The sequence below is a fragment of the Triticum aestivum genome, chromosome 4D (genome assembly GCF_018294505.1).
Source record: "Triticum aestivum cultivar Chinese Spring chromosome 4D, IWGSC CS RefSeq v2.1, whole genome shotgun sequence".
Classification (NCBI taxonomy): Eukaryota; Viridiplantae; Streptophyta; class Magnoliopsida; order Poales; family Poaceae; genus Triticum; species Triticum aestivum.
In genome coordinates this window covers 421,275,027-421,292,122 of record NC_057805.1, presented here as the reverse complement: position 1 = coordinate 421,292,122, position 17,096 = coordinate 421,275,027, and positions in this window count along the sequence as shown.

Sequence of the window (17,096 nt, the reverse complement as noted above, 5' to 3'; positions counted from 1 at the left end):
TTCGTTCATAGGATAGGAATATGAAAATCATAGGAAGTGAGATGACATGCATCTCAATTCCTATAGAGAAAGAGATGCCATTTGATGCTTAGGATAGGAATTTTTCCATTTAGTCTAGGCTAATGTACTGGTAATTTGCTCTAGAAACTACAGTAGTAACTAGTAGTATTGGTACATGCTCGTACTCAGACACACACACACACACACACACTAACTACTAGTACTACTACTTCTCACATGCTGGCCAGACGCCGTCGTTCTCCTTCCCGGCTTGTCTTGATCTCCGCCGACCGTGCTTGGATCTCCGCCGACCTCTCCGCAGCAGCGCATGCGTCCTTTTCTTTCTTGCGGCGGCGGGCCTCTCTTTTCTTGAGTGCTTTCTGACTTTTCCGCTCCCTCTGTGCGGCTTTGGCCGCCTCTTGCTCTACCGCCCATTCGGCCTTGGCATCTTCAAATTCCTCCCACATAGTTGTGAGGTCGCGAGCGGCGATGAACTCGGCACGGCGGGATGCCATCGCTTCCCTACCATTTTGTGTGCGATCTTGGGCGGTGAGGAACTCGGCGCGGCGGGATGCCATCGCTGCCTTACCGGTTAGTGTGCGGCGCGGTGGCATGAACGACGCTTGGTGAGAGCTCTGGGGTGGAGTGGCCGGACAACCGTATAGTGCATTGGTTTGTCAAGAGCTCAAGGACAGAAGACGAAGCAAATTTGGATTCCCCTTCAATCCTGGTCATTTATTACCGAGTAAAATGCATTGGCGGTCATCGAACTTGTCTTGATAGCTCACTTTGATCATTGTCTACGAGATATGGTGATTATACGATCACTGGCTCAGCGTATAGCTCCGTATTTGTCTGGTTGACCAGTCAAATAGTCCGCATGCGCCTCATCAGCTCGTGTTCTTTATCTATCTACGCGGGCCTACCTGTCAATGGAGAAAGAAATACTGTAAAAACCAAAATTATGCGTATGTGGGGAATCAAACCACGGACTCGTCGCTGCAATGCACCCTCGTCAGCCAAATGAAAATGAAATACTTCGCGTCAGACACTCACGCTCACGCTGTCAAAGCATGCTAATGCATGCACGTCGCCCTCTAAATCAAAGTCCTGCTCATGGCGCAACGCAAACGGCGAGCCCATCACCCGCGCGCCCCGGCGGTGCCTCACATTACTGTTTAGACATTTGATGGAGGCCTACGCGAACGCCGAGCATGTATTCACTTGGCTCAACACCAACGGTCATACTCGGACCGCCTTGCTCATGTATATCGTCCATCACAACGACAATCTATAAAACAGCCTAAGCTAGAGAGGGTACTATGGTAGTATGGTACGGAGTATGTACTATCGTGAGCGACCGATCTTAGTGCCACTGCACACCGAAACCCCTTCCATCGCTAGCGCGCGCTTCCCGCCTGAAACGGTCACCGTCTCTCCAGAATGTCAATGCCGCATTCACCGGACTTAACTGCAGGTGCAATTGGTGTGTCACTGACATGCAGGCCAGATGCCCGTTGGGCCCACATGTCAGTAACCCAAACGCATCTGCAGTTAAGTCACTGAAGCAGCGTCCGCATTCACGCCTGACGAACCTACTCCGGTGCCAGTTGTCCATCCGTCTGCCGCGGCTCATTGCCATTCGCCTGCTATATTAACTTGAGCCCCAGCTCCCAGCCATAGCCAAAGACCCACACTTATTCTCCTCCGGTCCCTTCCTTCTGTCAGCACCACTTCAACCATGGCCTCCTGGCGCTCCGAAGCTCTCTTGGATGTACTGTCGCAGGAGCAGACGAGGGACATCGGCGGCTCCGCTCCGGGCGCGCTCCAAAGCACTCTTCGACGTACTGTCGCAGGAGCAAACGAAGGAGATCGCCGGCACCCCCCGGCCGCCCTCCGCCGCCACGACCACGAAGCCGGCACGCGTGCGCGGGCGCAGCCGACAGCGAGGAAGAGTAGTACACGGTAGGTCGCCGCCGCTCTGGAGGAGGAGGTTATCGAGGCGGATGAGGAGGAGGCAAAGGCAATGGCCGGCTTTCTCGGGTTCATGGCCGGACATGGTGGTCGGGCGCCGGCGATCGTTTAGATTAGGTTTACAGTTGGTTTTAGTACGGTTTGTGCGAAATATGTAATGAATTTCGTCCAGTTTGTAGGAAAAGTTTTTGAAATGTAATGAATTTCATCCGGTTAATTTGAAATTTGCTTTGTTTGCACGAATTTCGTCCGGTTAGTTCATATAGTTGTCGAAAGGTATGCAGGCAGCATCGGATGGCATCCATCAGTGTCCTCGGACAGATGCAGGTGTAAATTTGTGGGCCAGCGCTGGAGATGCCCTAACTATCATGCTATAATTGCTAACAATCCTCCATTATTTGGCAGGGAACAGTTATCCCTCGATCAAAATCAGATCCGCGGTGTTTCGCACTCCTCCCGCGTAAGAGTGTAAACTCTTGCTTACATAAAAATGGAGCAAGTGGACGGCACTGTAGCACGTCATATCACTCGAACTAGCCCGCCTAACGAGCAGGAAAGAACTGCCCTCGTCATTTTGTTCTGGATTTCTATCGATCGATCGCGCGAAAATGTTATGCTTCGCAAGTTCTAAAGGAAAAGGCGGCACACTTATGACTCGTACGCGTCGCAACCCCGATAGTCCGGCTCGCACGCCGCTCACCAGAGGGGACACGCGTTGTCTTGCAATTTCACTGACATGTTGATAGCCGAAATCTAATCGCTCGGTGGGCGTCGGCTGAGAAGAGAGAAACGGGGGAGGGAGAAGAGATCGCCCGCCCACCGCGCATGGACTCCAAGAAATATATGGTGATAATGTGAGGTGGGCCATGCTGGAGTCCGGACCGCTTCCGGAGCCCGCTCTCACCGCCCTGGCCCCTCAAGACGCCAGCTGCCCGCCGCATGCATGCATAGCAAGTAGTACTCCTTATGTGGAGGAGAGAGATGCATTGACAAAGTCAAGGAGTGGGCTCTGCAAGAGCCCGTCTCTACACGTGCTCCTAGGTATAAAAAAATAATTCTAAAAAGGCATAAAAACAATTGTGTCTTAAAAAAGAAAGGTAAAAAACATTTGAGAGGAAATAGATAGAGAGAAAGTGAGAAAAAGTTGTAACCTGGGCATTACATGAGGAAGGAGGGAGTGGTGCACATGCCAAGTTCACTGGGCTGCCGTGTTTCACACTCCTCCATCGTAACAGTGGAGACAATAGCTTTCATCAAAAATAAACAATGAATACTCGTTGCTCGTCCTCTATATCGGAAAGAATACTTTCATTCGCCGACATGTTGGACGTCGACCATCCTGGTCCACCTGCCATGCACAAAATTATCCTGGTCTACCACGATCGTATCGCAGGCCCAACCTTTCCCACTGTAAGTTGTTCGGACGAAGGAACCATCATGACTTCGTTGAATTCCGCTTCTTCAAGAAAACTTACTGTACCCGCAATACCGCTACCACACGCGAAGACTGGACGGCACTGTACCACGTCATATCACTGAAACCCACTAGGCCAAACTAGCCCGCCTAGGTCATCTATTTTGGAACGGAGGGAGTACGTCTCTGCACTGCTATCATTTTGTGTTGCACGTTCTCTGTACTTTTGCTACGATTTTCCTACCCTATGAACCAAATGAGGCCTGAATGTATGTCAACTATTGTCTGATGGACCGCTAAGCCTACAATTTTAGGAGCTAGGGCTATTGGTCGATCGACGAGGGATAAGTATAAGCGTACCACGAGCTCATCAGCCCCAACGTTTCTCTTCGGTGAGTGTTTTGCAAGTACTATAGCTCACACAGTAGCTAGCCTACTAACACCAAGAATCATCAAACAAGCCCTGCTGATATGATAAACAGTTCAAACTTACATCTAAGCATGCCATATATTACATCAAAAGCTGGTGAGGATACATCTATTTCCATAACTCGGAGAGGATTCGCATGATTCATCACATGATTCACTATCAAACAAAAGTAGCAAGATCCGCCCACACAAGACAGTGCACTAGCCCTAAGATGGTTTGATAACATGCATCATTCTGGTAATTAAACACAGGGCAATGCAAACTACCCTGAAGGATTAGCGCGACCAACTATTTCTTGTCATCGATCTCTCGGGCAATGACCACAGCACGGACAGCGGCATGGGAATCAATTTCTGGGGCGATGTCCACAGGACTGACCGCGACATCGGAATCGGTCTCTGGGGCGATGTCCACAGGATGGACGGCGGCATCGGAATCGATCTCCGGGGCGATGCCAATAGGACGGGCCACGACATCGGAATCATCAAGGACATCCACCGGCACCTGCACAACCCTAACATATTAGCAAGCACATTGCAAATAATCAAAAACCACAACTATGGTAATAAGCCATTATTTTTTACCTTGTGCAGCTCACCGGGGGATCTCATCCCTCCGGGGGGCCATCTCCTCGTCCTCGATGGGGGCCATCACCTTGCCAGGGGAATACTGCTTCTCAACGGCGACTACCTCAAACTCGGTCTTGAGCCTCACATAGGTGGCAATCAGAGTTCCTGGGGTAGGCACGGTGGGGCCCTTGCTGTTCTTCCAACTTTCTTTGAGGAGTTCGTCCGCCAACGTCCTCAACTCTTTGGCCAGTGCTTGTTTCTTGGAGTTCTTCGTCTCCATGGGTTGGCCCGCCAACATGGTCAACTCGTTGGTCGGTGCTCGCTTCCTGGAGATCGCTGTCTCCAGTGGGTTGTCCGCCGGCAACTCTTTGCCTAGTGCTCCGGGATCCATCAATGAACTGACAAACAAAAAGCAATCGAAAGGAAACCACAATCGCAATGAAAATGGGAAAAGAATAGGATGTGAGAATCGGTCGGTGCTTCGCAAAAAGAAGATTCTTGGAATGAAAATATAGCAGCATAACTGATTCGCCCACCTTTCCTTCGTCGGTACAGAAGAAAAATGGCCGAAGTGAGTAGCCTGGAGTGAGGTTTTCTTCAAGAAAGGGAAGAAAGGGCTTGAACGAGCGTTCCAGTGAAATGATGGTTGCTTCGTCCAGTCCAACTTGGAGGCCACCTTACCACTGCTGGTAAAGGTGTGGGTTTTGTGATATGACGGGTCATGACGGCCACACCGGGGTGACAGGTGAGTCCGGATGGCACGCGGGCCCGGATGCTTTGAAATGTCCCGCATGTAGATAGAGCGGCTAGTCATATAGGAGTGCTCAATATTGTGCACCGCGACCAAGGCGGAGAGGAAAACGAGAGAACTACGTAATTAATGCATGAATTTAATTAGGGTAGTTTTGTAAAGTACGAGATACATTCCTCCAATCGCAAAATGCCTTGGTTCATGAGATTTGAGATTTGAGCCCTATAAACCGGAAGGGAGGGAGTACTGCACACGGTGTAGTCTAGTCACTTGTTGAAATCTCTAGAAAGGCAAATGCTCCTTTTCGGTTTACAGGGCTATACTACTCCTTCTGTCTAGGTGTGTAAGTCATCTTACGAAAACCAAATAGTCCGAAAACACTTAGGCGCGGTGCATTAACTTCTACCTTGTTTCTTGTTTCTTGACATATCAACCAATAAGAGATGAGAGGTGTGCATGCTTTTAATGACTTGCAATGGCTAGTTCATTGCATGCAACGCTATTAATTAGCACATAAACATTGGTGACCCCAGGAGGAAACGGTGCTAAGCGTGTGGACCTATGCAGGATGAGTATCAACCAATGGATAATGGAGTTTAATTGTTAAACAATAGCAATTTTGTCTCATGCAAGAGCCTGGCTAGTACTCCAAGGAACCGCACCACGCGAGCGTTCGCAACTGCCACGTTCGGGTTGCGCTATGCTCTTCGCCTCTTCGAGAAGACGAACAATGATGTTACTCCTACTTCTACAGTATCGAATCCACTGCTGCATGTCCGTCCACCTCGTGCGGGAGGGATAGCGTGTAGCGAAAGCTTCTACTTACTGCTCCTGCCTTTGCGTCTATGACAGGTGGGCCCAACAGGTGGTTGGCCCTCCTGTCATGCAGCCAAAGGCAGGTGCAGTTAAGGCACCGGAGCTCAGTCCGCGAGGGAGAGGGCGTTGTAGTAATCAAATTTCTCGGTCTTGTACGAGTTGACGCGACACATCAAAGCACGGCACTCGATATAAGTCTTTTTACACATTTAAATGGGCTACTTCGTATGTAGGAGTAGACATATTCTGCTTCGTATGTAGTCACTTGTTGCAATCTCTAAAAAGACTTATATTTGGAAACGGAGGGAGTACAACGCATGCATGCGTGCCGTGACTTTCCTTTTGATACTTGCATGTGTTGATTTGATGCACCTTGCCAAATTTTGACTATAAATTTAACTAACCAAATTTTCATGCATGTCACAAAAAATTACGGGGCTGTTTGGATTGTGACTATGTTTGTCTTATGTTGCCACATTATTTTTCCCACACTTGCCACACTTGCCTAACCTGAGTTGCTCAAATTGTTAGACACACTTTGGCTTGCCTAAGGGAATCTTGCCATAATTTTTGTGTCTATGACATGTGGGGTTCACTGCTAATAAAAAAATTCTTGTCTTAGGTGTGGCTTATAAAAAAGACTTATATTTAGGAACGGAGGGAGTAGAAAATATAAATAATAATGCATGTTGGGGAAACCCACGTTTCGCTAATTTTAGCCGTGGGCTTGTTCACAATTTTTATGAGGGGTTGGTTGTTCATTTAATGGAGGGACTTGTAGTACCAGACTTGAACGATACAAAGTGTGACCTGGCATACCGTAACACCACTTGGAACAAGCGGGTAGCTATCTCAAAAAACAATCAACAACTAAAAAAACCGCGACCTGGCATGTAGTAGTACACAATTTTAAACGATTGTTTTGATGGAGTGAAAAAGGAAAACCACCCTACTATGTATATATAGGCCGGAGCCTCCGTGCTTGCTTGCTAGGGTTGCTCAATTCACACACTCTCATCCTCTCCAGATATAAACAAGATAGGGGTAGTAACACTGTCTTTCTCCCTTCAAAAAACACTGGCTTTCTATCCTCACCGCTGGTCACAGATCCGGACGTATCCCCCTCCGCCGGTGAAGGGGAGGAGGGGCAGCGTTTTGGCCATCGTCGACAGCGAGGGAGGAGACCCACTGCCGGCCGCACCATTATCTCTGGCCGAGCGCCAGCGCGGGAGGTCCTCCGATCCTTTCGTCGTTGCCTGTGGGCGGATCCGGCCTCCCGCCGCCCACCTATCCACATCCCGACGACCTTCAGGTATATCTTCGTTCGAAACCGCCTTAGCTCTACTTCCCCAGCTCACTATGTCGCTGCATGTGCATCATTTTCTACCTCTCAGCCCCTCTCGATCGGATGGTCCAACGTCACATATTTTTTTCTTCTATTGTTAGAGGTAAAGCTACTTCATGGAGTCCAATCTTGTACTCCCTCCGTCCGAAAATACTTGTCATTGAAATGGATGTATCTAGATGTATTTTAGTTCTAGACACATCCATTTTGATGACAAGTAATTCCGGACGGAGGGACTACTTGGTTCAAACAAGAAATAAAGTGGGGGTGGGGGAATTTAGTATGTACTCCCTCTGTTCCGAATTACTTGTCTCGGAAATGGATGTATCTAGAACTAAAATACATCTAGATACATCCATTTTTGCGACAAGTAATTCTGAACGGAGGGAGTACATCGGACTTGGTACAAACAGGAAGGAAAGGGAGTGAAAGTAGTACAGACTGGTCATCCAACCGGTCTCTTGGTCGAAAAGGGAAATATAGGGGTAACGCTGTACACAGTGGTATGACCAGGTCTAGATTTGCTATCCACACATAGGAGTAGGTGGCTAGAGTGAACAAAAATGGGACCAACCCAGATATGTTTCTTGGATGTTTGTTTCTCGGGGCAACAAACTATGAATCACCACTTTATGCCCCTGTTTACGTACATGGTGCTGGACTGCTGGTGCACCCACTGTCCCATGCCCTTATACCAAATATTTAGGCTCCGTTCGGAATAAAGGGGCAGAAAACATAGGTCTTGATGAAAATAGAGGAATAGGAAAGGAATGTAGGCATAAAACTATGGAACAGCGAACCGGAGGAAACTCTCAAGAGAATGTGTTCGGATGGACTACGAAATGTACAGATTTGTTTTTTTAGAGTAGCATGCTTGGCAGTATGAGATGCTATTTGTTTATTCAGCTGCACAGTGACTACTCTTGTCCTCCCCTCACGTACCACACATAGGTTGATTTTTTTATTCCGGCAACACAGCACAGCAACCTGTCTAACGCATGGCAGCAAGCGCCTGCCTCGGGCTTCCGCCCAAAAAATGAGCAGCGCGTGGATGTTTCTAATCCTATGGAATCAGTACTACCAGACCAGCTTTCCTATGAAACACTATTCACCTTTCCCATGTTCCGAACTATTGGAAGGGAAAGAATACCATAGGAATTGTGTTCCTACGAAAATCCTGCACCAAACCTGTGAACCGAACGCAGCCTTAGTTGTTCTTAATCTAATGTCCCTGGTAAAAATGAAGCCATGCCACTGTTATAAGCCATGACAAGTTTAGCCAAATGTTTTTGCATGTAATTGTTTGAGACTCTGACTGTTTCCTCTGTGCCTTTTTGTGCAAACAGGGATATCCAATTCACCTGGTTGCTGTTGTGACCTTTTGGTGCACTGCACAAAACTCTTCTTAAAAGAAGTGACTTTTGTGTTGTTTAACTGGAATGTCGGAATGGAACAGTTGGTTCATTTTGGTGGAACTGCACAAAGGGAGATCTGTGTTCCAATCCTCATCATCCATATTGGTGCCATAACCTTCCTTTAGGTAAGAATGATATTTAATGCATGTGTTCATCTCCATTTTCCGACTGCCATGAGAAAATAATGCTGTTTTTTACTAGTACACTTGTACTCCCTCACTGACAAAACCAATTCTGAATTAGAAGGCCAATCATGTACTTGGTTTCACCAACTGGTGAGGAGAAAGAGAAACAGAGCATGAAGAGGAAGAAGAAGAAGAATAAACAGTGCCAAGGCGATCTTGCTAAAGCCAGAGGCCTCAGTCGAGGCCATTCAAGGGCTCCGGCAACGACTACCTTACATGTGAGACGATCCTCCAGGGAGCCCTTCCACTTCTACTGTCTCACTTAATTAATTAGGAGTACTTAAGTACCACTAATTTATTACTGCCTAATTTTCATGTTGGAGTTAAACAAATCTTGAGTAGGACCCTATGCTGAATCATGTACGTGTGTATGTTTGTCTATGGAGGTGAATCATGTGGTGGAGCAGGGAGGGAATATTATTAGTGTCATGACATAATAGTGCTATTGTTTTGCATGTCAATTTATTGCCATTGGTTCAATGAGGCAATGTTTTGTGTATTGTCCATCATGAATTTGATGCTACTGTTTGAGTAATATACTAATGTCTTCCTATCCTTTCTCACTAAGCTAATGAAGGTTTCACCTTGTTCCTACTTGTGCAAACAGGGATCATGTTGTGCCAATCATACATTTTAGTGGAACTACACAAGACAATACAATGAACTGTATCCCAGCCGGTGCTTTAACTCTGCTGGAAGTTCTTGATAATCTTTCGATATAATCTCAGCACTGGTAAACAAGAGTGATTTCAACCATACATTTGAAGTGCACAAAAATATATACTATTGTGTGATTCCAGTGAGTGCTTTATCATCTCTTATGGGACTACATGAATAAGCTTTTTTTCTCAGGTTGGTACGGGCCTAAAGCCTTCATCCATATTAGTTTGCTGTCATCTCTATTTGTATCGTGCTACTGTCATGAGAAACTCCTTTATCTTTGCACGTTAAAGTTTTGCAACCTATGATAAATGGCAATGCTTTGAGTGTTGAGTTGAGCTAATTGGCACTGATTAAATAAACTAATACCTCTCTTTAAGCAAGACTAGTATGTTGCTAACTTTACCCATTAAGATAATGAGGGTGCTTCTATTTGTTAGTGTATGTTTCATCAACTAGTCCCACTATTACAGTAATCTCACTCTCTCAATATATGTGCCAATAGGGATGCTCGATTTTGGTGGAACTGCACAAAAACTTTGGGTGCTTCATTGCCTTGACAGCTTCCGTCCTTTCCTTTCAGTCGCTAATCTCCACTTGCTTTCTTCCTTTGCTGTCAGTCGCTTGGCTTATCTCGGCTTCCAGTCAAAGGAAATAGTAATTGATATGCTACCTCACACAGGTTGGTACTGGTCTTTATCCTGATTATTGTGCCTGTCATATGTATTGGTAATTTGGTATTGTGCTACTGTTTGCCGATTTCATAAAGGAGTAATTTGGAGCCTGAACTCGCAGGCAAATCATTACATCGGGTGATTTGAGTAGAACTGCACAAAATGATCAGATGGACAGGTACTTATGATGCTGCTATGTACTCCAAAGTTCACTCAGACAAGCATCGATGTTGATAAGAAGTGCCTATATTCATTCGAGTATCAACCGGCGTCAACCAATTGTCAAACTCCAAGTATTATGAGAGTGAACGCCAAAAATATTGCTTGGTGCATAGCCCAGAAAAACGCAGTCCAGTCTTTGGTCCCAACTTGTGCCTTTTGGTTATCGGCACATATGGTAGCGAACTACTCCCTCCGTTCCAAAATAGATGACCAAACTTTGTACTAAAGTTAGTACAAAGTTGAGTCATCTATTTTGGAACGGAGGGAGTATATGGCATGGAGTCTAAAGATTCCAGACAAGTTGGTTGACGCGTATATTCATCTGGCACTTAATCAGTCTGCACGCCAAGGATGCTCCATTTCAGTTGAACTACACAAAAAATTTGGGTGGTTCATTTTCTCAACCGCCTCCTTTCTCGTCTGCAATGTAGAATTTTGGCGAGATACAGGACCAAGATGAGCCAGTAAACTAGTTGGATGAAAGTAGTGGCCAAGTTGCTCAAACCTCCCTCGGCATGAGGCCACTATTTGAGGATAAACCTACAAGCAAAGTTCAGATTGTCTGTGCTGCCTCTTATGTACTCGAAACTTTACTCGTACAAGAACTAATTTTAGCAAGAAGTACCTCCGATTGAACACCATTTACCAGTCTGTACCCTAGGTAATTAAAGTTCGTCCATGGATCATATTGGTTGTGATCTCAATCATTTGGATGCATAAACATACTGAACATGTCTATATCTGAATCTTTTTGTGAATTATGTATGAATATTGTCGTGTGATCTATCAATCATTTGGATGCATAGATATGCTGAGCTTGTGTATATATGAATCTTTTGAGTTGTTGATAGTGAATGTTGGCTATGAATATGAACATGTCCTGTGAACCTGAGTTTGATATGAATGTTTACCTTTTCTGTTGTATTTGTGTGTGAACTTGTTAGTATGCCTACTGTGGGGTATAAAACGCAGGTCTCTTATAAAAGTAATGCTGTGTCCAATTTATGTTTTCCCTTCTAACCACATTATATATATATCTATATTATTACTATTATCGTATATTTTATAGAGACTTATATATACATTATAAAAACATCCCACGTGTTATTAACTTATAAAAGTAAATGTTTAACGGAAGTTGGCAAGGAAAATCCTGGTTGTTTTTGACACACAGGCAAGGAAAATCCTGGTGACTGCGTACAAAAGCTTGCGAAGATTTTAAGGACCAATTTAACAATAACGCGCTCATTTTTATTTTGAGCAATAACTCGCTAATTTCTTAATTATATATATAATGTGCCTCTCCGGTTTATTCTTTGATATTAATTGCTCCTTCTAACATAACATTATATATATATAACGAGCCCACCTAATACGTGTACTTCAAGGAAGTGCAAATGGGATGGGTTTTCTTAGAAAATATAAATGGGCCTGATTGGCGTGAAATTATTTGTTCACCCAGCCCAGCAAATGGACTGTACATTCTAGAAAACATGGGTTAAATATATGCCACATTTTTGCAGGCTGACATGTGGGCCAATAGGTCGAAGCCTACGTAGGGCGTTGTCAACTTGGTCAACAAATGATTGTGTCATCCACAGCCATTGGATTTATATCCAATGGCCGGCATGCACCTTCAATCTCTCGTCTTCTTCCTCCAGCGTCGCCGGGACCACCTGGTCCGGCCTCTGGCGGCTAGCGGCTCTGCATAGCACGCATCGCTGTGAAGCGCTACCCCACCGCCGACCAGGCTATCCCTCCAACCCTCGACACCTCCTGTTATTCTCCACGTCCGGGGCCTCGCCGTCGTCCACCACCTCGCTGCGTTCGGTGCGGCATGGTCAACAAACGAGAGTCATCGGAAGAGGACTGTACGTGGAGAGCCTGACGGCTGGGACCCATGAGGTCCATGGTCGCACGCAAGGAAAGTTCCTCCTTATTAAGCTGGAAAAAAATGTTTCCTCCACCTGACAGCTGGGACCCACTGGCTGTATCTTCGCACGGAAGGAAGTCCCTCCTTGTTTTGCGAAAAAAATTATTCATCCCGTTGACAGCTGGGACCCGTCAGATTTGGTGACTGACTGTGGGCCTACTAAGCGGACGTGTACGCACGGCTTTGTCAACTTAATCAAAAATGATTCTAGCAGCTGGATCGTTGGATGTTAATCCAACAGCCGTGCTCCTTCTTCAACCTCTGTTCTTGCTCCTGTCTCCCGTGGGCGGCACCGCGGCTGTGCTGCCGCGCACCCGAACCAGTGAAGTTTCCCACTCCTCTCCATCTGCGACTCCACTGCCCCGTCTTCCCCATCTCCGGGTCCTTCCAGTCTGGGTGCGCTCGGCACGGTGTGGTCAACGTGGTCAACAACCGAGAGTCATCGGAAGATGACTGTACGTGAGAGGCTGACAGTGGGGACGCACCACGCCCATGGATGCATGCATGCAACGGAACGCGGCGAGGTCAACGTGGTCAAGGAACGACTTCCATCGGAAGTATACTGTACGTGGAGAGTCTCAGCTGGATCCACGGCCGCAGCAAGTAAGTGCCTCCTTATTACGCGGAGAATAATGATTCCTCCAACTGACCGCAAGGACCCACAGGACGGGCCACCATATTTTGCGAAAAAACGTTTGCCCCCTGACTGCCGGGACCCACCTAACGGGCCACCGTATTTCACGAAAAAAACGTTCCCCCCGCTGTCAGCTCGGACCCACCGGAAGTGCCTCCTTATTACGCACAAAAAATTGAATACTCCCCCGGCTAGCTGGGACCCACCTTGGTGGGAGGCTGACTTGTGGGCCTACTAAGTTGACGGGGACGAAGGGCTTTGTCAACTTAGTCAATATGAATGATTCTAGCTCCAGTGACCGTACGATGTCCATCCAATGGCCGTAGTGCTTCTTCAACCTCTGGTCTTCTTGCTCCAGCCGCCCAAAGCAGCACCGGTCGTCCCGCATGCTCCTGCCTCCCGTGGCCGGCTGTGCTGCCACGGAAGCCTCACCGCCCCCTACTATTCCCACCGCTGGCCAGGCCCTGCGGCGACGGCAGCCTCACACCGCAGCCGAACCAGTGAACCCTCGTACTCCTCTCCGCGCGGGCTTCCACTGCCGCGTCTTCCCCGGCTCCGCGTCGTCCCCTTCCTAGGCCTCGCCGTCGTCCACCACCGTGGTGCTCTCCGCGCGGCGTGGTCAACGTGGTCAAGGAACGACTTCCATCGGAAGAGTACTGTACGTGGAGAGGCTGACAGCTGGGTCCACGGCCACAACCCAGTTTTTTTTGTGATTTGCCAAGTAAGTCGCTTTGTCAGGCCTGTTGGGCTGCAAATATTTCAAGACGAGGAGAGCTTTCATTCGGCTGGCCGAGAAATGGCCCATCAGTAATGAGAATGGGTTGTACATTTTTAAAACACATCAAACCGGCAATTAGTTTCAAATATCTTTTTTTTCATTTTGAGATTTTAAATTACATTAATTTTTATGCGTGGAGAATTTGTTGGACTTTATATTGATATACAATTATTATTAAAATCAGTTTGAATGTGAGTCGAAATTTCGGGATTAAAAACAGTTTGGACCGCACCGAAACATGCAAATTTTCGTATAATTTTTTAACCGTGGCCACAATATGGGCTGTAATGCTAACAAAAAGAATATGGGCTCCAAAAAAACATTAATAATTAGCAAATGGGCTGTAAATTATTAGAAATAATGGCAGATGGGCTGTATGCTGTTTTCCACAGATTTGAGGCTTTCCTAAAAAAAAGGTTGACGCACAAGCAGTGACTGTTGGATGGCCATCCAACGGCCGCCGTCCTTCTTCAATCTCTGCTCTTCCTGCTCCAGCCGCTCAAACAAGCGCCGGCGGGACTGCCTGCTCCCTCCTCCCCATGGCCGGCTCTGCTGCCGTGCAGGCCTCAGCGCCCCACCGTACTCCAATCGCTGGTCTAGCCATCCCTCTACTCACCCACACCTGCTGTTATTCTCCGGCGACGGCAGACGAACCAGTAAACCCTCGTACAGTCGTACTCCCCTCCGCGTGGGAAACAATTGCCGAGTCTCCCTGCCTCCGTGTCGTTCCCTTCCTAGGCCTCGCCGTCGTCCACCGCCCTGGTGCTCTCGGCGCGGCCTGGTCAAAGTGGTCAACGACCGACATGCATCTGAAGTGGACTGTACGTGGAGAGGCCGACAGCTGGGTCCACGGCCCCACGCAAGGAAATGCCTCCTTATTACGCGCAAAATAATGATTCCTCCACCTGACATCAGGGACCCACCGAAAGGGCCTCTGTATTTTGCGAAAAAAACGTTACCGCCGCTGACAGCTCGGACCCACCAGCTATATCTTTGCACGCAAGGAAGTGCCTCCTTATTACGCACAAAAAAATGAATACTCCCCCTGCTAGCTGGGACCCACCATGGTGGGAGCTGACTTGTGGGCCTACTAAGTTGACTGGGACGGGGGCCTTTGTCAACTTTAGTCAATATGAACGATTCTAGCTCCAGTGACCGTACGATGTCCATCCAACGGCCGTCCTGGTTCTTCAACCTCTGGTCTTCTTGCTCCAGCCGCCCAAAGTAGCGCCGGTCGTGCCGCATGCTCCTGCCTCCCGTGGCCGGCTGTGCAGCCGCAGAGGCCTCACCGTCCCCTACTATTCCCACCGGTGGCCAGGCCCTGCGGCGACGACAGCCTCACACCACAGCTGAACCAGTGAACCCTCGTACTCCTCTCCGCGCGGGCTTCCACTGCCTCGTCTACCCCGGCTCCGCCTCGTCCCCTTCCTAGGCCTCGCAGTCGTCCACCGCCGTGGTGCTCTCCGCACGGCGTGGTCAACATGGTCAAGGAACGACTTCCATCGGAAGAGTACTGTACGTGGAGAGGCTGACAGCTGGGTCCACGGCCACAGCCCAGTTTTTTTTTGTGATTTTCCAAGTTAGTCGCTTTGTCAGGCTTGTTGGGCTGCAAATCTTTCAAGACAAGGAGAGCTTTCATTCGGCTGGCCGAGAAAATGGCCCATCAGTAATGAGAAATGGGTTGTACGTTTTTAAAACACATCAAACCGGCAATTAGTTTAAAATATTTTTTTTCATTTCGAGATTTTAAATTACATTAATTTTTATGCGTGGAGAATTTGTTGGATTTTATATTGATATACATTTATTTTTAAAATCAGTTTGAATGTGAGTCGAAATTTCGGGATTAAAAACAGTTCGGACCGCACCGAAATATGCAAATTTTCGTATAATTTTTTAACTGTGGCCACAATATGGGCTGTAATGCTAACAAAAAGAATATGGGCTCCAAAAAAACCTTAATAATTAGCAAATGGGCTGTAAATTATTAGAAATAATGGCAGATGGGCTGTATGATGTTTTCCACAGATTTGAGGCTTTCCTAAAAAAAAGGTTGACGCACAAGCAGTGACTGTTGGATGGCCATCCAACGGCCGTCGTGCTTCTTCAATCTCTGCCCTTCCTGCTCCAGCCGCTCAAACAAGCGCCAGCGGGACTGCCTGCTCCCTCCTCTTCGCGGCCGGCTCTGCTGCCGCGCAGGCCTCACCGCCCCACCGTACTCCCATCGCTGGCCTAGCCATCCCTCTACTAACCCACACCTGCTGTTATTCTCCGGCGACGGCAGACGAACGAGTAAACCCTCGTACAGTCGTACTCCCCTTCGCGTGGGAAACAAATGCCGAGTCTTCCCTGCTTCCGTGTCGTTCCCTTCCTAGGCCTCGCCGTCATCCACCGCCCTGGTGCTCTCGGCGCGGCCTGGTCAACGTGGTCAACGACCGACATGCATATGAAGTGCACTGTACGTGGAGAGGCCGACAGCTAGGTCCACGGCCCCACGCAAGGAAATGCCTCCTTATTACGCGCAAAATAATGATTCCTCCACCTGACATCAGGGACCCACCGAAAGGGCCTCTGTATTTCGCGAAAAAATCGTTACCGCCGCTGACAGCTCGGACCCACCAGCTATATCTTCGCATGCAAGGAAGTGCCTCCTTATTACGCACAAAAAATGAATACTCCCCCTGCTAGCTGGGACCCACCATGGTGGGAGGCTGACTTGTGGGCCTACTAAGTTGACTGGGACGGGTGCCTTTGTCAACTTTAGTCAATATGAACGATTCTAGCTCCAGTGACCGTACGATGTCCATCCAATGGCCGTAGTGCTTCTTCAACCTCTGGTCTTCTTGCTCCAGCCGCCCAAAGCAGCGCCGGTCATGCCGCATGCTCCTGCCTCAAGTGGCCGACTGTGCTGCCGCGGAGGCCTCACCGCCCCCTACTATTCCCACCGCTGGCCAGGCCCTTCGGCGACGGCAGCCTCACACCGCAATCGAACCAGTGAACCCTCGTACTCCTCTCCGCGCGGGCTTCCACTGCCGCGTCTTCCCCGGCTCCGCGTCGTCCCCTTCCTAGGCCTCGCCGTCGTCCAACGCCGTGGTGCTCTTCGCGCAGCGTGGTCAACGTTGTCAAGGAACGACTTCCATCGGAAGAGTACTGTACGTGGAGAGGCTGACAGCTGGGTCCACTACCACAGCCCAGTTTTTTTGTGATTTGCCAAGTAAGTCGCTTTGTCTGGCCTGTTGGGCTGCAAATCTTTCAAGACGAGGAGAGCTTTCATTCGGCTGGCCGAGAAAATGGCC